Source organism: Anopheles coustani, chromosome X (genome assembly GCF_943734705.1).
Source record: "Anopheles coustani chromosome X, idAnoCousDA_361_x.2, whole genome shotgun sequence".
Classification (NCBI taxonomy): domain Eukaryota; kingdom Metazoa; phylum Arthropoda; class Insecta; order Diptera; family Culicidae; genus Anopheles; species Anopheles coustani.
Window position 1 is genome coordinate 1,287,071 of NC_071290.1, and position 24,221 is coordinate 1,311,291.

The 24,221-nt window shown below is 48.4% G+C and overlaps 1 long non-coding RNA gene and 1 pseudogene across 1 annotated transcript; one reads left to right on the forward strand and one right to left on the reverse strand.

The window, feature by feature from the left end:
- Window positions 1-19,818: 19,818 nt before the first annotated feature.
- Window positions 19,819-21,342, reverse strand: LOC131269787 (uncharacterized). Its single transcript, XR_009179017.1, has 2 exons — window positions 21,114-21,342; window positions 19,819-21,025 (listed from the first exon to the last, which is right to left on the reverse strand). It is a non-coding gene; the product is annotated as an uncharacterized LOC131269787 (long non-coding RNA).
- A 561-nt stretch (window positions 21,343-21,903) lies between these two features.
- Window positions 21,904-23,289, forward strand: LOC131268783 (ionotropic receptor 25a-like; annotated as a pseudogene).
- The last annotated feature ends 932 nt before the right edge of the window (window positions 23,290-24,221 follow it).

Genomic DNA, 24,221 nt, shown 5'->3' on the forward strand with positions numbered 1-24,221 from the left:
TTACGGTTATGTGCATGCGTGTGTCGGTTTGTGTGTGTATATTTTTTGAAGTGCATTCACCGCCGGCTTCAGCCTTCCCCACCACCAAATGCAAGCTGGCCATGCAAACCGCACCCAATTTTGAAGATGACATGAACAGGAACACGTTTGCCTTTCGTAAAAGCACGCTCACGTTTCAACATTGGTATGATCCTCTCTCTCCCCTCCTCTCTGTCTCTCCCCCGCCCGGTGAATTTTCTATTCATAAGGTGATCCCAAGCAGTGTGCGTTTTGGGTTCCCATTTTTCCCTTCCCGGGTAGCGTTTTGTGTTCCAACCGTTTCTGCAATCACAAATCCTTGACACCTCCCAGCAAACGCTTCCATACACACCACCCACATTGTTGTACCACGTCGGGTGGACGGGTTCGGGGGGAAGGATGGGGCCGGTGAGGCTAAAAGCTTCCTGCCGCGAGCCACGGAACCGAGCCGCACGGAGCCGAATGAGCACTTAAAATTATTTATTGTTATTGTTATATTTCCACCTTTTTCCCCACCACCACCACCACCCCCCACCCAGCTTGGCCAGTTTCGGTAGCCGAATTTCCTCCGGGCGGGAAAACGAAAGCCAACCGAAAGCAGCAATTGTCCTTTCGCGGGTGGGTGCAGGGAAGCCGAACGAGAGACACGAGCACCAAAACAAAGCAACGAATTAGAAAGAAACACCAGCGGGAGGAGGAACGGCAACGGGAGGGAAGGAATGGCGGGGCTTTGGAAAATGCTTGCGAAAGAATCAACACACGATCAACGCGAAAGCGGTTGTACCATCCGTCGCGAAGCTTTATTTCCTCCCGACTCGCTTCTTGCCGTCCATTATGCAATTTACTCACACCGTTACACACACACCGTGGCGCGTCGATGCAGTCGGGAAAGCTGCTTGCGGGAAATGGGAAAGACAAAAGCCGGCTGGCACCGGCAGCGACCAGCTTCAAAGAACGATTCCCCGACGGAAACGGAACGGAAAGGGCTTTGACTGGGTTCAAGGGGAACGAACCCACTTGTTCCTTTTATTTTTGGACTGCGCCCACATTTAGCCTTCGCATTCGGTGGGCAATTTATTGGGCTTTTTCGCGTGTGGGAAAACGTGGCTAATTCTTCCTAAGGTGTCTTCCTTTGCTAACCCCAAAGGAATGTTTCAATGACTTTCCCGTTTGACACCCGTTCCAATATATCCGACTTAGTTAGGAGGACTGATCCGTGTTATACCTCTCTTCATTTGGACGAAGCCTTCGTAGTGCTTGAAGTCTTACGTGTTTCAAAGGATGTGATCCATTCATTGATCCTCCAAACATGTATTCGCCAACAGTTCACGAATCACTTGGGAAGTAGGTCCTGCCCACTTGAAAAGAACAAGTTTACACGACTCCTTCTAGATTCATTCATTCAGATTCACGACGTGCTACGTAACTCTAGTCGAAAGTTGTACTAAGACGACAGGGAAAGTCTGTAACTAGTCTAGTTCTTCATTGAAGCGCGACGTCCCGCTTCAAAAGTAGCCCATTTTTTGCTCGTTTTGTAATCGCTTGTGTTTCGGTTTGTTTATGTTTTGTCCAACTGTTGGTTTGTTTACGTTTCGAATGTGACATTTGACCATTTTAGCTCTTCTTTTGTAACACCTGGCATTGTCTAACGTAATTTTTGTGATTTGTTTTTCATGTAAGAGGAAAGGGAAGGAAAACTGATTCACAAGTCACCCAGCAAACACCTTTCCGCGTACGCACATGATGGATAGCCGGTAGTTGTGTGTCAGCCCCCTCGGGTCGGACGAAGGTTGGAAAATATGTAAACCTCACCCAAACCGAACGGTGGAAACTACATCATAAAACCAACCCGTAGCGGTTGTGGGGAAGGGAGGGCGGGTGTGGGGGGGTAGGAATCCCGGTCCCAACGATTACGCGATCGTTGCGGTTTGTGGGTGGGGGGTGAGGAAAAGCGTCCACTCCTCCTTACCTCCCCTGAAGTAAAATGCCATTTCAAGAAAGAGAGTCATCACATCGGTACGAGCAAAATAAAGGAAGAGAAAGCAAAAAAAACACACATACACACACAATAAAAGCCCACCCTCGCCGCGGGGCAGGGTAAGGAAAACAAAACGGAGCGAGAAAAAAAAACTCGGAATAGAAACGGAAAGGTCTCGGAAACACATCGGAATGGACGGAATGGGCTATCAAAAGGGATGATGAGTGAATTAGTCCCGGGAAAGAGGAGACTAGGGGCGGGGTGAGAGCGATAAAAAACGATACGATAAGATGACGTTGATAAGGTGCTGAAAGCTGTACACCGCCCCAAACTCCCAACCTTCCCGAATGGGTCGGAAATGTCTCCGACGACGTCGTCGGCCATTAGCGAAAGAAAAATACCGGAAGAACAAAATGATGGGAGCGTTTTAGCTGGACATTGGGCTTCGTCGGGGTCCGTCGGGCGCTTCTAAGGAGTGAGAGAAAATTGAAACAAAACAACGGTGGCGAAGGGGAGATGAAGGTTGTGGTGGGGGAGGGATGAAAAAAACAAAACGAAACGAAACGAAACGGACGGTAACATCTTGACGGGCATTTATTTAAATTACTTTGACCTTTTTGGACAATTTCTCTGGAGCGAAACCCGGGCCGGGGTCTGCGCGGGTCCCCTCGCCCCCTGTGGTCATGTCACCAGCGCCCTTCCCCCATCCCCCTCTTCCAGTGCTTCGATCAATCCAAACCGACAGTCAATTCGAACGCGAATGGATCATCATCAAGGCAACTGGCGAAAAATAATGAGAGTAATACTGCAAATAACGAGCGCCCGGCCGAGTGGCGGCCGCTCTGTGTGCCGGTAATCATTCGGCAGGATAATAAAAACGAAAATCTACCCCCACCCACCCCGCACACCGGGTTTCCCCTGATGGCGGGGTTTGGTTCGTGGTTCGCATTTTTCGTTATAAATGACACTCGAAGAAACGGAAAGAATCTCTTTTGTTCTGTGTATCATCGTTGGCCGGGGCGTTCCGTTTTCCATTCTCCCCCCCTTCCCACCCAACAACCGGGTTGTGGGGTTCCAGCTTTCCAACCACTTATCTTCATTTCTCACGCATTTTCCCGACTTCCCATCATCGCCACCGTTTTGGTTTCGGTAGTTTTTCATTTCCTCTTTGTTTTGCTTCTCGGTTTTTTTTTTTTTGTACAAGGTGCAGGGTTTGTTTGCTTTTTTCTTGTCTTTGCCGACCCATGTTCAACGAACCGAAAACGCGGCCCGGTTTTGCTGGCGAGTTTCCGCATCGAATTCGACATGTTAATCGCTCGGAAATGGAGGCGCGAAGACAATCTCAGCCAAACGGAATTATTTAGTGTATGTGTGTGTGGGAAGGAGGAAGAAAACGGGAACGGGAGGCGTCATGTGAATGGAAATAAATTCGTTAAAAAGAAAGCCCCGGATAATTCGCCACCCGGGGCCGGTGGAAAACTGTGTGCCCGTTCGGTTCGTTACAGCGCATTAAAAATGCGGAAAGTTTCGGCCGTTTCTCCTTCCCCCGGCCAAGGCTTTGGAAAATAATTAATCTTCTCCTGTCGAGCTACCAAACGAAGAGGAATGAGAAGAAACCGAAGGCACCACACCGAAGGAGGATAAATTGTGGCTCGATAGAAAAAGGAGCAGGGAAAATCAATCCCAAGGACAAGGGGGTTTGAGTGGAGGCACAGGGGGAGGCAAAGAAAGTAGAAACTTCTCGTTTGCAATCAACTGCAGCCCACTCGCGTCCTTTCTCGCACGTCCATGACGACACTTTGCTCCATCCATCACACATTTATAGCCCATGGACATTTGTATAAATCACTAACCATTTCCTTTCCCGGTTTATTGCAGTTCAATTACTTTTGGTTTTAACACAGACCTTTACCTATTGCATTTGCCATCTCCAAAGAGATGGTTCCTAATTACAAAAGCTTTAAAACCGATCATCCTGATGGAAAAAAGATGCTGAACTTTGTAGCACAAAGACCATTTCTTCCTTTTACTTTGATCTATTTAATCTTCAGTAAACAAATCCAATCTCTCTGCAGCCCTAGTTTCAGGTAACGCATGTAATCCTGAACTGTGTATCGTGCATCAGCAGCACATCCACCACACGCACTGGTTGAGGCATTTTCTCGACGTGAGAAAATAGATCAACACACCCATGACCCTATCCCGGTTTCAACTTGAGCTAGCAAAAGATTCCCCCTGTTGGAAACGTACCAGCACGTGGGACGGCTGAACTACGACCAACTGACCAGAAATACACCCACACACCCACACACACACGCACAGTTCGTAGGAAGCGCGGTGTTATGGTTGCCACGAGATGAGTTTTGGCAGAACCGCAAGATTGTAGCAAAAGCCGGCGAGCGAAAGTTCACGCCACCCACGCGGTTTGGTGAGGAGAAGGGGAGGGGGGGGGGGGGGGGGGGGGTGAAAAAAGGATTGCAACCACCGGACCACTTCGCACCGCAAGGACACGGAAGGGAAGGCGGGGGGGGTCGATGGGGTCGAGGGTATTTATGCAAAGGCTAAGCCAAAATTTATACAACCACTCGAGTGGCATTAAGATCCACAAATACAACGGTGGACTTCGCGCTCCCACCCCCACACCCCCTCGCTCGACGGGGTGGGTTTTTCCGGGAACCAGGAGTGGGAGAGATAGTTCGGGAAGCAAGGCACGGGGCACGGGGCACGAGGGGGGGGGGGGGCGGCTAAAGTTTACTCAAGGGCGGATTAAGTGGCTGACATTGCTGACTCCGTGACGGGAGTTCTAATTTTTCTTTTTTGCCCGACTCACTTCCCTCCCTCTCCCATCTTTTTCTCACCTCCCGCTACTATTTTGATAATTTATATTTACCTTCTGCCCCCCGTTTCGTCCTCCCCCGCCCTGCGCTTCTCACCCCTTTAAGTAGTCCGCTTTCTTCATCTCTCTCCTCTTAAACAGCAACAACAGCACTTGAGAAGGATGTTTTGCTCCGCTCTGTTGTCGGTTTGCAGCCACTTCGGTTTTTTGTTTCTTCTCTTTTTCCTTGGCCCTCGGGTTCGCTTTTGTTTTCCCCCAACCGTAGCGCCCGGTGTTTTATTGTTTCATTTGGCTTGTTGATACGTCCGCTTACTACACTTTCCCACGCTTCGCTGGCTTTGCTCAGCCAATTTTCCCGGCGTGAAACTGCGGTGGCGTTTGGGAAAACAAAAGGCTAGGACGCCTCCCCGCCCCTATTGTTTTGCCCGGTGGTGGTGGTGGTCGATGCATCTCTGCTGCCTGGAAAGCCTGTGCAAAAGGCCTTGCGCTGCGTACTACTCGCGCGATGCGGACGCATATGCATTCTCGGGCAAGGGGGAGGGAAATTTTATGCTATTCCGCCCCCCTTTAAGCATCTCGATCTTCCGCTTCATTAACCCAACCCCGCTTGCCTTCTGCGAACTATTATGCAACGGGATGGACTATTGTTTAATCTGTCCAAACATCCAGCGAGAGGTAACTCATGCGAGGAAGCGGCTGCATTTGATGCCGCACCCATTAAGCCGTACGAAGGTTTTCTCAAATATTCCTACAGAGCGGTTTTAAGTAGTCGGGATTTTTTGAAAACTATTTTACAGTGTGTTTAAAGCATTTTTACTGACGAAAATAATCATCGAAAAAAGCAATCTTACAAATTTCGTAGGAAACTAATTGGAAAACTCCTCTTCAGTGGTCGTAAAACTATTGTAAATTATAAATAATTATATGAAATTATTGGGCCTTACTAATTAACTAATGTTGCCATAAAGCGTCCATCGGGAACAGATTCTTACGAAGAGCAAGCGAGATACATGCAACATGGTTAAACAATAACTGTTGAACTGCAGGAATACGCAGAAACCGAATGGATTAGGAAAGTTTTGACAAGCTGCACAATAATCCCTGCCTATCAACGATGAACAGACTAACATTAGGTTTTCATTAGCCCGCGTTTTATTTGCTTCAATGTATGGAGGTCGTGAAATGGAATGAATTTTTCGATGCATATTACTCTGAAGTGTGCTGAAATAATTGAAAACAAAAAAAGCTACAGCGAACCAAACCTATTCGAAAAGATTACCGTTCGCCGGCCGTTCGAAAAGGGGAAACTCACAAGCCTTTTTCCGCGGCGTCGTGCTCGCCGCGCCAGTGACATTTGCCAGTGATCTTTGTCGCCCCCACGCCCGGGGGAACAGCTGAGTTTTTCATCATCATAATCATGATGGCGACGATGGGACATCAGCCGCAGATGAGACCCGTTCCGAAACCGGGCGGCCAAATGAAGGCATCACGGAAAATGGCGATTTTTCCGCCGTCCAAAGCGATTGACCAATCTAACCGGGGCCCCGTTTGGGTCGCTCGGTTCGACGCGCGCCGGGATCCCCGACGTTTTTCTTTTGCGTCACACTCTCGCTCCGTGCTCCGTCCCAAAGACACACACACGCACACACAGAGGGGGGGGAAGGAGGGAGGAAATAAAAAAGAAAACTTTCGGACGGGCGATGACAACGGAACCGAAATGGCAAAACGGCGAAACGGCGATGAGCCTTATGATGATAATTATGATGTGATGGTGCTGCTGCCGCTGATGATGATGGTGATGAAAAACACAACATGGCCGGTAGGAAATCTCGCAAGCCTCGAAAATGGTCCCCCGTGCGAGTGAAACTAACGGGCGCTGGGGAAAATTTCGAGCATCGAGAGCATTGGGGCCCACCCTCTTCGCCCTTTTCTGCTTTTTCCTCCCGTTCTCCTTTCGTGCACGGTTTCTCCCCATCAAGGGCCACCGTTATTGTGTCCCCGTCGTTTGGGTTCTACCGTTTTGTTTTTGTTTTCTTTTCCAGCTTGTTTGGAACATCATTTTGATTTTTCTTCGTTCTTCGTTTTTTCTTCTTCTTTTTGTTCCGGGTTTCGGGGAGTTTTCACTGCACCACTTGGCAAGGCACCTCTGTCAAGGAGCAAGCGACGAGATCAAAATCGCTGGTGAGAAGATCAACGATGTCATCTTGGGCGGAGTCCGTCCGTTTTCCAACCGTCTGTTCCCGTTCCGTTCCGTTTCCCGCCACATTCGAGTTTTCCGAATGTGTTTCTCCGCCCGATACTGTTTGCTGGCGTTGTGTTTTGGGGGGCCCGGGAGCATTTCGTTCCACTTTTTTCCCATCACCGAGCCCCCCGATATGCGATTCAATTTATGTCCATTATCTTGCTGCGTCCACATTTGAGGGCTCGGTTTCGTCGTTTTCCCCCCTTCTAGCTAGGGTTCGTCTTCGTGAACAATATGTATACCATTCACCAGGCCAACCAGTCAGACATTGCCTCCCGATGGTGGGCGTCGCGGCGTTCTCATGGTGACTGGGACGATAGCCTAATGTGCCGCAAACCATCCCATGGTCCGGTATTTTTTTTCTTCTCCGCCATTTCAACAGATCCGTGAAACGAATGAATCACCTCCGATAAGAAAAACCTCCCCGCTTCTAGCCTACCTCAATGGGAGGGCGACCCGAGGCCAAGGAAAGCCTGTCTCAACTGGTGGCGAAAGCGGCAGCAAAAGTTCTATAATGAAAACCAAAAAAAATCAACCCAAATGGAGGCGCCTGGTCGTTATCAAAACTGGTCCGAATGGAGGCGCCCAGTGTTTCTCAAATGGGGCTAAAACATGTAAAACAAATCAAACTAAACATTACCACCACCACAGGCGAGGTGTAATCCTTGCTTGCCGCAACGAACGAATCGCCAGCCGCCAATAAATCTATTCAGGCTCCACTTTTTAATTCACTTCCTTTCCCCTACCCCATTAAACAACTTTCCGTCTCCATTAAAACTACGAAAAACCGGCCCCACCAGCCCGCCCGGAGAAGGTCGTGTCAGCTTATGACATCCATTTAAATCGTGCCACAATCAGTGTCAGATCAAAGGCGACGGAGAGATGCGGCCCTCGCGATAATCCTGTCACGGACACGGACGATGGGAGGAAACATTGAGCCCCGATAAGCGAATGCGGCGCTCGTCAGCGCTTGGCGACGGACAAACTTGTGCTTGTGTTTTTTTTTGTTTGCTTTAAGTGCTTTATGCTCCTCTCAGACCGAGGGCGGTGTTCGGTTACTTCCGGTGCCTGGGGGGGGGGACTGGCAGTATTCCAGCACAAAAATGTTCCCTTTTCCTCAGAGCCGGATGTGGATGGGATGGGTTGGTTCGAAATAATCTTTTAGCACGCAAGCGACGTTATGCTTCAGTTTTTTTTTACAGAATTGATGAAGCGTTTCCTCGGGAGCTCGAATTTTTATATTTCATTTCTCAGTTCTTTAAATTTGAGCTTGATTGAACGTTGTTCTCCTCGTTATTTTCACAACCAAAGGGATGGTGTGTCTGAAAACGAAAAGAGAGTGAAAAAGAAGACAGAAAATATACTAAGGTGGACATGTTGAGGAAAGCTCGAAGCCGTCAAAAAGTGACGGGCTCGATGGAAGGCAAACATCCGGTTGGCATTACTCAACTCGAGTCGCCGTAGGTCAGCTTACCTTTTATCCGGCCGTGCAGCGAGCTTGAAGTCGCAGCTTCCGGTGGTCCAACCGGTTAACAGTTCTCTCCAGCGAGTCCATCACCCCATCCAACCCGCGAACTCGGCTGAGTAATTGGCTTTATTCATACCCCGTCGTTATTATTGACTGAACCCGCGGTGGCTCGTTGGAATGGGTTGGGGCAGCGGGCGGAAAAGTGGCGCGACGCAACGCGACGCAGCGTTTTGCTCAGCTGGCAAATTTAAATTGAATGTCTTTCAAGAGTTGCTAACGCACCCACCACCAGCAGAAGGGTGGAATTATGTCCGGAGCTACTCGGACCCGGATTCAGTTATGATCAATCGTAGCAGTCAACGGTAGGACCGACGGCCAGACGGGAAACGATGGGGGAGGGTTTGTGACCCTGGGAGGGTGCCCCGCTAGCCAGGCATGGGGCGGATGATAGCGTTTGACGTAGAGAATATTCACTTGCACTCGTCAGCAATGAAAAGACGGTTATTTTCATAATTATGTCGTGCGACGTTAATCAGTTTTCCGAAAACTTTGACGCTCTCGAAGACGGACAGTGCAAAAGGGAGGCGATGAGGGGGTAGGGAAGGAAGGTAGGGAGGTTGGACCGGAGGCTTATGACGGGCACGGTGATGATTAATATAGCTGCAGCGAAATGTAAAAGCGGGAAAATTGGTACTAAAGTCGCTTGCACCTCGGGCAAAGAAAAACAGAGTGCGACCGAGCGAAAGGGAAGGGAGGATAGGGGGGGTCGCGGCAGTCCAGGGCTGGGGAAAAGTTTTCCTTTCTGCGAACCGCTTCTGGAGCGCGTCGAAGGTGCAACGGATGCACCTTCTTGCTGCCGTTCGACGATGAATGAATGAAGCTGTTTGATGAACTAATTTTAATTGCTACCGCTAAGCTCACAACCAGCCAGCCTCGCCGCGCATTTCCAAGCCATTTTCGTCTATTGCGTTGGGCGGCCTTTTAAGAAACTTCTCCCCCTCCGTGTGGTCGTACCGTCTTCGCGAGGCATTCGAACAAGTACGGCTTTAAGATAAGGAGTGCTTTATGTGGAACAGAAAGTTTCGTTCGTTAAAAGGGATTTCATTTCTTTTCGTTTGCAGAATCTCATTTTCCACAGTTTTCCACTACAGATCACAGGAAGAGCAACAATACAATGCAGTAGGAAAAATCCGGGACACAATTTCATCCATTGTAGGTGTAAACAAGCTTTGTTTACTAACAGTGATGCAGTTTGTTTTGCAAACGTAACAGGTGACAATAAGTCCGGTGTTAGATTACAAGGATCGCTAACGGTACGTCCAACAGAACGAGTCCTTCTGTTGGAATCGATCATCGTCCTTTTGTTGGAAAAAGGGGAAAAATTGCAAGAATATGCATTTTAACAATTTTGAATGCAAAGTTTTGCAACAACGGGAACGCGTCCTTGCGCTTAACAAGCGTAACGCATATGCAACTGTCAAACTGAGACAGAAAGCAACGACCGTCTGAGTGCGTTTCGAAATATTTAATTGCGGTTGGAGATGAAAATATCGACTTGTAAATGAGTTCATCAGTGATGTTGAACCGTTTCGTATTCGCTCTCCACAGTAGCACGCTTTTTTTGGGGTCAGAGTACGAACCACAATGTGCCCTATTTACCTGCGATGAAAAAAAAAAGTATAATGACATCAAAGCACCAACGCATCAATGATCGACTCGTTCCGAATTTCCCACCCCCTCTCCACTCGAATGGAGGCCCCAACTTGGTTGCGATCGGTAATAGTCGTCGTCGTTGTCGACGTCGAGCAGGTGTTGGCACCCGGACGCCCTAGGCGACAAATTGGGAAAAAGGAGAGCAAAAAGTGTGTATGGGTGTGTGTGGGCGATAAAAGCGTAATGTCCGTGCAAGCGGAAAACCCCCGCGGGCTGGAGGGGGCCGGGTTTTTTTTCCCGGTATCCTTTTCATCGATCAACAGTCAACACGGGGGGAGGGGGGGGGACTTTGACGGTGTGATTCCTAACTTAATGGCCGATCCAGCCGGTCCCGTGCCGGTTGACGAGCCTGGATGGCGTGCTCTCGCTCTATATATCTTTTTTTTGTGTTTTTGGTTTTCCCTTCCTTCCGGCCGCGTCCGACGCTGTTTGCGGTAAACGGAGAGAGGGGGGGGGGGGGGGGGAGGATGTTGGCGGTGTTACCGGTGGAGCCTGGAGGGCAAAACTTAATTATCACCACGTTAATTACTTTATGGTACTCCAGTCTAAAATGCCACCGAAGCGATATTCCCACGGTTTACGCTCGCGCGAGAGATTTTTCGGCTGTTTTTCCTTTAATTTTATTTCCCCCCCCCCCCCCCCCCAATCACCGCCACCTGCGCCGCCCAGCCGTTCCGTTGTGGCTTCCGCCCCCGTTACTGTTACGGGTCGGCGGAGAAGGACAATGTGATTTTCGCGTTTTTCTCCCTCTTTGCGTCGCCCCGAGATGGGTTTACTCACGCGACGAAAAACTCACTTAAATTTATACATGTATATACGAAAGAACAGCCAACCACCGGTAGTAAAAAAATGCCAGCACACACCGCTACTAAGCCCTGTGCCCAATCTCTCCAAGAGGACACTTCTTTTCGCCCCGAAGGCGGAAGGTCAGCACCAGGCAACACAGAAGGGCGAGCCAAAAGCCTTAAAAACAAAACCAAAAAACATGCTCCGTTTTATTTTCCGCTCTTTGATTGTTTTCAGCTGTTTTCGGTCGGTTCTCATTTTTTCATTTTTTTTTAGCCGTCACTTCACTTTCCTTGTCGCTCCTTTCGCCGCCGAAAACGTGCCGTTTTCGCAACCGTTGTTTACCGACGTGGGTTTGATTTTTATTTTTGCTGGCCATTTTCTTACCCACCTGCGGAGGGAAGAGGGGGCATGGCGCAGGGGGAGATGAAAACGCACGCTGAACGGGGAAAAAAAAACCCGGACTCAGAAGCCTTGGCGTTGGCGGGCCGTCGTCCGTTTTTCGGCAGTTTTAATGAATGGTGGCGCTTTCGAATATGCAGGGCATTTCGACGGTAGCCTGTGGTACAGTTTTCCCTCTGTTTTCTCCACCCAAAACTCACACGATTTTCCATACGGCCAGTGGAGCTCAACCGCGAAAATGCGCGTCTCATTCGTACGTACATCAAAGTGTTGTGCTATGTTTCCCCTTTTTGGTTCATTTAACACTTTATTTTATACACTTTTCGTAAAATGGCATCTGTTGTAAATGGGTTTAGAAAAAAAGCGGTAAATTTTGGTCGCTTGTGGATGCGTCACAAATTTAGTACTTTATTTCACCAATTTACAACTTGAATAGGAGCCTACCTTTGGTCCTAATCGGCGTAACGGCGTAACGGCGTGTTGACAAATGTCAACGGTGTCAATCCTACCTAGTATCCCTTCGTGACAGCATCGATTGATTGAAACCAATCATGTCCTAATGCAGCAAGACTAAAAACCATGTTTCAATACAATAAAGCAGGTAATTGTAATTCTCAGTTGTTCAAACGGTTTGTGATAAACAGCAGGATTGAAGTTTTCCTTTGCTATTTTCATCTTTCTCAGAACAATTTCGGCGTTGGTGAACCTCTGTCTTTCCAGGCTGTTTTTTTTTTCTGGGAACGAAACGAAACGAAAAGGTGTTGGAAAAGGAAGGAAGGTGGATGGGATGGGAGGTAGGGGTTGCGGTTGGCTGGTGAGCGATCGTCAGCGCAACGACGCAATGGATCCCTTTCCCTTCTTCCCTCCTTCGTCCGTCGGTAACCACCGAAAACCTAACGACTTGGCGTAATGGCTTTCTCTTTCGCGATGGCGTGATTTGGCGATGTTTGTTGACACTCCCGCTTCATCAAGGACACCCCCTCTCTCTCTTTCTCTCTCTTTCTTACACACCCCCACACCTCAACTTGTAATCAGAGCCCTTGGTGTGTGGTGTTGTTCGGCTGCGCGTAAAGATTTATTCCCGATAGGACCGAGACAAGTCAGCCGGCCATCGTCATAACCATCATTATCGTCATCTTCATCATCGTCCCTGCGACCATCAGGTGAGGTATTTTAATTCATTCGTTCGCCAAGCGAAACTTCCATCACCGTGCGTCGCCTGATGTGCATTTGATGGCTTGTCGTACGTGAAAACCTTTTAAAACGTTCGAACTCCACGGGACTCACTGCAGTTTGTTTCTTTTCGTTTCAGTTTTCTTTTTATTTTGTTTTGCTAGTGGCTTTTGTCAGAGACGGCAGACGAATGTTTCCACCGGGCACGCGCGGGACACGCTGAGCCAGATTTAGTTAGCTTTTTCCCCCCATTTTCCGGGCTATTAATTTGGCATCCAATTTGCTCACTCATCCAATTCCGGACGGGCAAGTCGACGAGGGGAGGAGCAGAGAGCTTAACCTTGTCCCCCCGGGGCCGATGTTTCTTTTTTTTCTTCTTTCTGTTCGGTTAATGCACACACAACCACACGCTCGTGCAGAATCAGTTTAAAATAGGTGACTTTGAGCCGGGCGTGCGTCCGGATGGTGTTTGCAATGACGAACGACGTTCAGCCCTTAACGGGCTTTGTACCGCGGTGGTCAGTTTTAGGCGTGCTCTCGTCCTCGTCGAATGACGATTCGATTGCGATGAAGCGTGTGTGCGTGTTTTGTGGAAGGTGAAAATGCCGAGGCCCGCTGCACAAATCAACCGAAACACAAAGAAGAAGCGGAAAAAACCCGTCGCAGGTACATCCAGTTTGTTTAATTGATACGACACTCGAGAGGAAGGAGAGAGAGAGAGAGAGGGAGGGAGTTTGATGGCGCTTTTCCGCTCATTAACGCCGACGCGCGTGGGACGCGATGGGTGGAAAATGTGGGCGGTGCCCTCGTTTTAATTGTGCGTTCCAATAGGGTAAGCCCGCCCCCCTCACCCCTCTGCGGTCATTCCCGTTGGCTCCGAGTCCCGGGGAATTGCTGTTGCACATCGCCCCAAACCGAAACAAACAAAAAATCCCCCAACCCGAACATCTCCGTCCGTAACCGTAACACGATCACGGTTTGATTTTATTCTCCATTGCGGTGCAACTGCCCGAGGAAAAGGGTGGCGGAAACAGGGGGTGGCGGCAGTGGCAGATACCGCAATTTATGATAGTTTAGAGACGGAAACGGGTTTTCCGAAAGGAGGAGCGCGTGGTCAGTGGTCCGGTCGGGTTCGGAATGGGTGGTTTTGTTCCATTCAACATGCAATCGGGTTTTCTCTATTTTTTTTTTTCGCCCTGGACATTCCTATTCCGGTCCGGCGGTTCGTGCCGTTTGCCATTTGTTTTGCGGCCCCTCAGCTCGTTTGCAAACCTTCGACGCGCTGCGACACTATTTGTGTGTGTTTGTATGAATATTATTTTATTGTTCAAACAGGTTTATTCTTTTCTTGGCCACAAGAGTTGAAGCTACTAAAGTTTTACTACCGTGTAGACATACATTCACTAGCAAGCTGCCAACCTCTCGAGACCAAATCCAAATAACACTTCACAAACATCAACAAAAGCAAACTTTCTTTCAACCAGCGGTTATCTACACAGTTCCAGTTACTTTAAAAAGCATACACGTTATCCAAATCAATTGAAATCCATCCACGCTTGACTAGGCAATGATCCTTAACAATTTTCCCTAAGCTTGGGGTCACAACTCCGACGAGGAAGCAAAGGGGAATCACCAAGGCATACTCCAAGTAAAGTTTTTATTTAATTACCTATGTAACACAAGGATTTGCTCCGTTAGTGCCTCTTAAATCGACCGTACTTGTACAATTATTTCCCTAATTAATACCTGCGGCGCTCGGAAGCTCGTAACACTTGCGCAAAGTGAATGTGAAATCAGCTTTTCAAACAAGCCTCACAACAATATAAGATGTTAGTAGAAGGATAAAAATATCCTTGAGTTTACTATACCCTAAGTTTGGGTATATTTAATGAGATGCTTCGGAGAAATATTATTGTAAAACAATCCAAAAGCTGAGTTTACATTGTTAGTTTCACAGCTACTTGCAGTATCGTTCGATCCTATTTATATCTAACGAAAACACCACCAAAATGTAACAGCGATTGCAACATTGTCCGTCCTAGTGTGATAACGGTTTGATTTGAACACCTGTCACTACGCCATCTCACCTGTCACTAAGCCTTCTCACCTCTCACTACGCCATCTCACCTGTCACTAAGCCTACTCACCTGTCACCGCCACTCTGTCAAAGTGACTTCCTCTGAAACCATGTGCTTTTACTAACCTACAAAGCTACTAACTTCTCACGTAAGTTTTACGTTCTTTTTATGTCTATCACGTCATTTTTACTTGCCGGAAGGACGTTATTGCCCCCTACCGTGTCCTGTTCATCAAATATTAAGGTATGTTACAAAAATACCCCAAGAGACCTACATGATTGAGTACACCTAACCTTCCTACACCTAATCCTCGCTCGATCTTCCTTTTTTGGCATTCTTAGATGGTTCTGACCCGCTCTTTGCGCCTATAGCACCTTTGCACATCGCCGAACAGCGTGATCATGGCCAGCGCCAGCCCGACCAGCGTCGCGATGAACGCCCCACCGAGGCTCTCCGCATCGGGAAAGTCCGCATCGAGCCGCTCGTTTACCCGCCGGAAGCCGTCCGCCGCACTTGCCACCGGCTCGGCCGACTCGATGACGGTGAGAATGTTGATGTTCTGCTCCTTGATCAGATAGTCCCAGACGCGGTACTGCGCCGGATCGTTGCCGCTCGAGAGCGTCAGATTGCGCCACATCTGGTACAGCACGTCCTCGTCGTTCTTCATGTTGCGTAAGTATTCATGTGTGTCCGAGTTCTGCACGACCGTGTACTTGATGCGGTTCTGGCGCGACAGTTGCTCTAGGGACTTGACCGGTGTTTGCATGCGCTCCACCGTGAGGAACGCGGCCAGGTTTACGGTAAACGTCGCGAGCATGAGCACCACGAACAGCCAGTAGGCAGCGACCAGAGTTCGCCCGGAGAGTGCCTTCGGAGCTTCATCACCACGCAGAATCTCGTACTTGATCTCGGCCGAATCGTGAATGAAGGCAAAGAGACGCTCGTTTACTCGCCGGAAGCCGTCCGCCGCACTCGATGGCGGCGAGAATGTTGATGTACTGCTCCTTGATCAGATAGTTCCAGAACTGCACCTGATCGTTGCCGCTCGAGAGCGTCAGATTGCGCCATATCTGGTACAGCACGTCCTCGGCGTTCTTCATGTTGCGGAAGTATTCATGTGTGTCCGAGTTCTGCACGACCGTGTACTTGATGCGGTACTGGACCGGTGTTTGCATGCGCTCCACCGTGAGGAACGCGGCCAGGTTTGCGGTAAACGTCGCGAGCATGAGCACCACGAACAGCCAGTAGGCAGCGACCAGAGTTCGCCCGGGGAGTGCCTGCGGAGCTTCATCACCACGCAGAATCTCGTACTTGATCTCGGCCGAATCGTGGATGAAGGCGAAGTCCGCATTGAGACGCTCGTTTACTCGCCGGAAGCCGTCCGCCGCACTCGATGGCGGCGAGAATGATCAGAACTGCGCCTGATCGTTGCCGCTCGAGAACGTCAGATTGCGCCATATCTGGTACAGCACGTCCTCGTCGTTCTTCATGTTGCGTAAGTATTCATGTGTGTCCGAGTTCTGCACGACCGTGTACTTGATGCGGTTCTGGCGCGACAGTAGCTCAAGGGACTTGACCGGTGTTTGCATGCGCTCCACCGTGAGGAACGCGTCCAGGTTTACGGTAAACGTCGCGAGCATGAACACCACGAACAACCAGTAGGCAGCGACCAGAGTTCGCCCGGGGAGTGCCTTCGGAGCATCATCACCACGCAGAATCTCGTACTTGATCTCGGCCGAATCGTGGATGAAGGCAAAGAGACGCTCGTGTACCCGCCGGAAGCCGTCCGCCGCACTCGATGGCGGCGAGAATGTTGATGTACTGCTCCTTGATCAGATAGTCCCAGAACTGCGCCTGATCGTTGCCGCTCCAGAACGTCAGATTGCGCCTGGTACAGCACGTCCTCGGCGTTCTTCATGTTCCGGAAGTAGTCATGTCAAGGGACTGGACGAGGTCAACGCGAACCAGCAGCTTTCCTTCATCGTAAAGTTCCTGCGTGTGGGAAAGTCAGTGGAGTAATCGGAAATGAACACAGTGGAGAAGTTACATCTTAGGGAACCTGATCTCTTACCGACACTCGTACGGATAGGCGGCCTTGTTGATTCTTGCACTGTAGGGCGAGAACTTGTCCAGCAACCGATGCGAAAGCGAGCCCCACAACTACAGCCAGTGGTCCATACAAATAGACGTACTTGCTGATGTGTTGCCGGTGATCACAGGATATCAGTGTGGCCGATACCGATCGGTTTATGGCTAGCCGGAAAGTCCATGCAGATCAACAGCTGGAATCCTTTGCGATGGGCTATAAATGTGACCGCCCGGATCTGGATCACCTTCAAGCGGAGAGCGTCGTCAATGAGAAACAACGGCAGCAACACGTCCTTGGTGCCCGTCACAAACGCTCCGCTGCGTGGCAAGCGAAACCGCCAGGCTCTTGACGTCGTCCGTGTGACAAAGTTCGCTGGATCCAAATAGTTACTTCAATCATCCTCGCCTCCTTCCGATCAACCTTCACTTCCTGAGTGCATGATGACAGACCGGTTGTTCTGTGACCTCTCCAATCTTCGATTTCTAGTGTGTGTGTGTAGTTCGAGGCTTAATGGAACAGAGCCCCGTTGATCCCGCGCCTCTTCTCGCCAAAGGGGGCCAAAGATTCTTTAGGAAACTAACTATTTTCCTTCGGAAATGTGTGCCAGCAAACTTCCGGATTAGCTTGTGGTGCTACGCGTGTGTTAGTTCAGTGTAGACGACGTAAGATGTTGTCGGGAAGGGATACCAATGTCCTTTCGATCGCCGTTGTCCTCCAAACAGCCAAGGGTGACTTGCGAGTGCGACGTCGGTGAGGTAAAACACATCAAACATCGGTACGGCGCGTGTGCAGACGTTTTACGTACGATTATTACCACGCGCGGTCAAAACCAATTTAGAATAATAAAGTTACTTGTCCTAGCTTTACTCTTCGCGAAAGAAAAGAAAACAGCGATGGGTCACAAATTTGACCGCCCGGATCTGGACCACCTACGAGCGGAGAGCGTCGTCAATAAGAAACAACGACAGCAACACGTCCTTGGTGCCCGTCACAAACGCTCCGCTGCGTGGCAAGCAAAACCGCCAGGCTCTTGACGTCGTCCGTGTGACAAAGTTCGCTGGATCCAAATAGTTACTTCAATCATCCTCGCCTCCTTCCGATCAACCACCACTTCCTGAGTGCATGATGACAGACCGGTTGTTCTGTGACCTCTCCAATCTTCGATTTCTAGTGTGTGTGTGTAGTTCGAGGCTTAATGGAACAGAGCCCCGTTGATCCCGCGCCTCTTCTCGCCAAAGGGGGCCAAAGATTCCTTAGGAAACAAGCTATTTTCCTTCGGAAATGTGGGGCCGCAAACTTCCGGATTAGCTTGTGGTGCTACGCGTGTGTTAGTTCAGTGTAGACGACGTAAGATGTTGTCGGGAAGGGATACCAATGTCCTTTCGATCGCCGTTGTCCTCCAAACAGCCAAGGGTGACTTGCGAGTGCGACGTCGGTGAGGTAAAACACGTCAAACATCGGTACGGCGCGTGTGCAGACGTTTTACGTACGATTATTACCACACGCGGTCAAAACCAATTGTTTTAGAATAATAAAGTTACTTATCCTTACTGTACTCTTCGCGAAAGAAAAGAAAACAGCTATCAGCTTCGTTTGCATGTCGTTTCCTGTGAGTAAAGTGTAGTTTAAGTGTGTTGCGAGTAAATTAACGGGTTCCAATTGAATTTAGACATGTTCTATTGCGAATTTTAGTACTGTAAGAACTGCATTTTGTACGTGCGGACAAGAACATGCAGTTTTACTAGTTGTTTATAAACAAATGTTATCAAAACCGATTATATAGGCCATAAGAAGACCAATTACAAGGTTTTAGAGGCTAAATGCAGTTGTTATTCCACATTTTTGTATGTTTACACGCTCGTGATTGATTTGAAGAATAAATAAAGTCTTAAATAAGGTTATACTAAAGAATTTTAACCCTTTTTGTCGACTTTTTATTGCGTATTATCCGAAAATGTCTGGAAATGAGGTAAGTAAGCTTTTAATTGTCCGAAAAGCGTTATTTTGGTAAGTAAAACAACTTTTAATCACCTTAAAAAGAGTTATTTTTAAGTAAGTTAAATAACTTTTAATTAAACTAAAATATTACCACAAATTTCAGGCTTTTTTTCCGACAAAATCCTGAAAAAATCAGATTTTTTGGTCCAAAATTGCATTTTTTAGCGCGAAAACCGTCTCTCCGGTTCAATTGACAACTGTCAGCTGACAGCTGTCACCTGTCAACCGCTTAGGATAACCGGTCAACCGTTTCGGCCGAACCGCCAACTGTCACCTGTTTCCCGCCAACCGGTTCGGCCGAACCGGTTTAAATTTTGTGCTACCTCCTACGAAACTGGTAATCCTTCGCTCCTGTTACTTTTCGGCCAAAAAGCCGGTTTTTGACGGTTTTTGGGGCCCAAACCCGACCGGGCCCGACAATTTTCGACCTGAAAATTTCAACTTTTGTAACAGGAGCGCAGGATTTTCAGGAGGTAGCAGGAGCAAAATTTTTATCGATTTTTCGACCTAGCCTGGTACTTTTGGGCCGGTTTTTGAGGATGAAAATTTCAACTTTTGTAACAGGAGCGCAGGATTTTCAGGAGGTAGCAGGAGCAAAATTTTTATCGATTTTTCGACCTAGCCTGGTACTTTTGGGCCGGTTTTTGAGGATGAAAATTTCAACTTTTTTAACAGGAGCGCAGGATTTTCAGGAGGTAACAGGAGCAAAATTTTTATCGATTTTTCAGCATAAACTGGTACTTTTGGGCCGATTTTTGGGGATGCAAATTTCCATTTTTTTACCAAAAGTGATGGATTTAAAGTAGTTTAACTTACCTAACTCATTCTTTTCGGATAAATTGAAGCTTTTTATACTGTTTTCGGATAATTAAAAACTGTTAAACTTACCTAAATAAATCTTTTTGCATAAAATGCAATATTTTCGGATTACTAAAAGTTGTTTTACTTACCAAAATAACGCTTTTCGGATAATTTAAAGTTGGTTTACAGATATTTTCGGATAATACGCAATAATAAGTCGACAAAAAGGGTTAAAATTCTTTAGTATAACCTTATTTAAGACTTTATTTATTCTTCAAATCAATCACGAGCGTGTAAACATACAAAAATGTGTAAGAACTACTGCATTTAGCCTCTACAGTCTTGCGATTCGCCTTCTTATGGCCTATATAATCGGTTTTGATAACATTTGTTTATAGACAACTAGTAAAACTGCATGTTCTTGTCCGCACGTACAAAATGCAGTTCTTACAGTACTAAAATCCGCAATAGAACATGTCTAAATACAATTGGAACCCGTTAATTTACTCGCAACACACTTAAACTACACTTTACTCACAGGAAACGAAATGCAAACGAAGCTGATAGCAATTTTCTTTTCTTTCGCGAAGATTAAAGTTAGGACAAGTAAATCTACTATTCTAAAACAATTGGTTTTGACCGCGCGTGGTAATAATCGTACGTAAAACGGCTGCACACGCGCCGTACCGATTTTCGACGTGTTTTACCTCACCGACGTCGCACTCGCAAGTCACCTTTGGCTGTTTGGAGGACGACGGGGATCGAAAGGACATTGGTATCCCTTCCCGACAACATCTTACGTCGTCTACACTGAACTAATACACGCGTAGCACCACAAGCTAATCCGGAAGTTTGCTGGCACACATTTCGGAAGGAAAATAGCTTGTTTCCTAAGGAATCTTTGGCCCCCTTTGGCGAGAAGAGGCGCGGGATCAACGGGGCTCTGTTCCATTAAGCCTCGAACTACACACACACACACTAGAAATCGAAGATTGGAGAGGTCACAGAAAAACCGGTCTGTCATCATGCACTCAGGAAGTGGTGGTTGATCGGAAGGAGGCGAGGATGATTGAAGTAACTATTTAGATCCAGCGAACTTGGTCACACGGACGACGTCAAGAGCCTGGCGGTTTCGCTTGCCACGCAGCGGAGCGTTTGTGACGGGCACCAAGGACGTGTTGCTGCCGTTGTTTCTCATTGACGACGCTCTCCGCTTGAAGGTGGTCCAGATCCGGGCGGTCAAATTTGTGACCCATCGCAAAGGATTCCAGCTGTTGATCTGCATGGACTTTCCGGTTGGCCATAAACCGATCGGTATCGGCCACACTGATATCCTGTGGTTACCGGCAACGCACCAGCAAGTACGCGTATTTGTCACCAATGGCACGGACCACCGGCTGTAGTTTTGGGACTCGCTTTGACATTCGAACCACCTTAGACCGCCTAAAAAGGAAGATCGAGCAAGGATTAATGTCAGAAGATTAGGTGTATACAATCATAGATGTCTTTAGTGGTATTTTTTCTTACGTACCTTAATATTTGTTGAACAGTGCCGATTTTCGATGTAGTTTACTTCGCCGACGTCGCACTCGCAAGTCAATTTGGCTGTTTGGAGGACGACGGCGATCGAAAGGACATAGGAATCCTTTCCCAATAACATCTTACGTCGTCTACACTGAACTAACACACGCGTAGCACCACAAGCTAATCCGGAAGTTTGCGGCCCCACATTTCCGAAGGAAAATAGCTAGTTTTCTAAGGAATCTTTGGCCTCCTGAAGACCGAGAAGAGGCGCGGGATCAACGAGGCTCTGTTGGAGAGGTCACAGAAAAACCGGTCTGTCATCATGCACTCAGGAAGTGGAGGTTGATCGGAAGGAGGCGAGGATGATTGAAGTAACCATTTAGGTCCAGCAAACTTAGTCACACGGACGACGTCACGAGGCTGGCGGTTTCGCTTGCCACGCAGCGGAGCGTTTGTGACGGGCCCCAAACCAAGGACGAGTTGCTGCCGTTGTTTCTCTTTGACGACGCTCTCCGCTTGAAGGTGATCCAGATCCGGGCGGTCAAATTTGTAGCCCATCGCAAAGGATCCCAGCTGTTGATCTGCATCGACTTGCCGGCCAGCCATAAACCGATCGGTATCGGCCACACTGATATCCTGTGGTCACCTGCAACACATCAGCAAGTACGTCTATTTGTATGGACCACTGGCTGTAGTTGTAGGGCTCGCTTTCGCATCGGTTGCTGGACAAGTTCTCGCCCTACAGTACGCCCTGAAGGAAAGCTGCTGGTTCGCGTTGACCTCATCCAGTCCCTTGACATGACTACTTCCGGAACATGAAGAACGCCGAGGACGTGCTATACCAGATATGGCGCAATCTGACGTTCTCGAGCGGCAACGATCAGGCGCAGTCCTGGGACTATCTGATCAAGGAGCAGTACATCAACATTCTCGCCATCGAGTGCGGCGGACGGCTTCCGGCGAGTAAACGAGCGGCTCGATGCGGACTTTGCCTTCATCCACGATTCGGCCGAGATCAAGTACGAGATTCTGCGCAACTGCAACTTCACCGAGGTGGGCGAGGTGTTTGCCGAGCAACCGTACGGGATAGTAGGGCAGCCATCTGCAGGAAGCTCTGAGCTACTTCATACTGGAGCTGCAGGAGCACTTCCTCGAGTCGCTCACGACAAAGTTCTGGAATAACTCGGCGCGCGGCCAGTGCCCGAACACGGACGACAGCGAGGGCACCACGCTGGAGAGCCTCGGTGGGGTGTTCACACTCTGGAAATCGAAGATTGGAGAGGTCACAGAACAACCGGTCTGTCATCATGCACTCAGGAAGTGAAGGTTGATCGGGAGGAGGCGAGAATGATTGAAGTAACCATTTAGGTCCAGCAAACTTAGTCACACGGACGACGTCAAGAGCCTGGCGGTTTCGCTTTCCACGCAGCGGAGCGTTTGTGACGGGTACCAAGGACGTGTTGCTGCCGTTGTTGTCCAGATCCGGGCGGTCAAATTTGTGGACCATCGCAAAGGATCCCAGCTGCTGATCTGCATAGACCTTCCGGCAAGCCATAAACCGATCGGTATCGGCCAGATTGATATCTTATGATCACCGGCAAAACATCAGCAAGTACGTCTATTTGTATGGACCACTGGCTGTAGCTTTGGGGCTCGCTTTCGCATCGGTTGCTGGACAAGTTCTCGCCCTACAATGCAAGAAGGTAAGAGATCAGGTTCCCTAAGTTATTGTAACTCCTCCACTGTGTTCGTTTCCGATTACTCCACTGACTTTCCCACACGCAGGAACTTTACGATGAAGGATAGCTGCTGGTTTGCGTTGACCTCATCCAGTCCCTTGACATGACTACTTCCGGAACATGAAGAACGCCGAGGACGTGCTATACCAGATGTGGCGCAATCTGACTTTCTCGAGCGGCAACGATCAGGCGCAGTTCTGGGACTATCTGATCAAGGAGCAGTACATCAACATTCTCGCCGTCATCGAGTCGGCCGAGCCGGTGGCGAGTGCGGCGGACGGCTTCCGGCGAGTAAACGAGCGGCTCGATGCGGACTTTCCCGATGCGAAGAGCCTCGGTGGGGTGTTCATCTGGACGCTGGTCGGGCTGGCGCTGGCCATGATCACGCTGTTCGGCGATGTGCAAAGGTGCTATCGGCGCAAAGAGCGGGCCAGAACCATCTAAGAATGCCAAAAAAAGGAAGATCAAGCGAGGATTAGGTGTAGGAAGGTTAGGTGTACTCAATCATGTAGGTCTCTTGGGGTATTTTTGTAACATACCTTAATATTTGATGAACAGGACACGGTAGGGGGCAATTACGTCCTTCCGGCAAGTAAAAATGACGTGATAGACATAAAAAGAACGTAAAACTTACGTGAGAAGTTAGTAGCTTTGTAGGTTAGTAAAAGCACATGGTTTCAGAGGAAGTCACTTTGACAGAGTGGCGGTGACAGGTGAGTAGGCTTAGTGACAGGTGAGATGGCGTAGTGAGAGGTGAGAAGGCTTAGTGACAGGTGAGATGGCGTAGTGACAGGCGTTCAAATCAAACCGTTATCACACTAGGACGGACAATGTTGCAATCGCTGTTACATTTTGGTGGTGTTTTCGTTAGATATAAATAGGATCGAACGATACTGCAAGTAGCTGTGAAACTAACAATGTAAATTCAGCTTGAGGATTGTTTTACAATAATATTTCTCCAAAGCATCTCATTAAATATACCCGAACTTAGGGTATAGTAAACTCAAGGATATTTTTATCCTTCTACTTACATCTTATATTGTTGTGTGGCTTGTTTGAAAAGCTGATTTCACATTCACAAAAAATATGTTTCCTGCCACCTGTTTTTCACAGTGTAATGATCGATCTTCTATTAACCCGACAGTTTGATCATTTGTCTCTCCGTAAAGTAAACCTAGATTTTACGAAAAAAAGTTGGATCATCCTCGGTGGCTTATCGTGTTTTTATTTCGTTCCGTAAAGCATAAACTTGTCTTTGAATGGAGGTACATAAACAAATGGGGGGGAAAGTTGTTCAGCTACATAGGGAATGAAAGAGTGTTATTGCATGCTTGAATTTTCAGGGACTTTGTGCTTACCTTCGAACAAACTGTCAA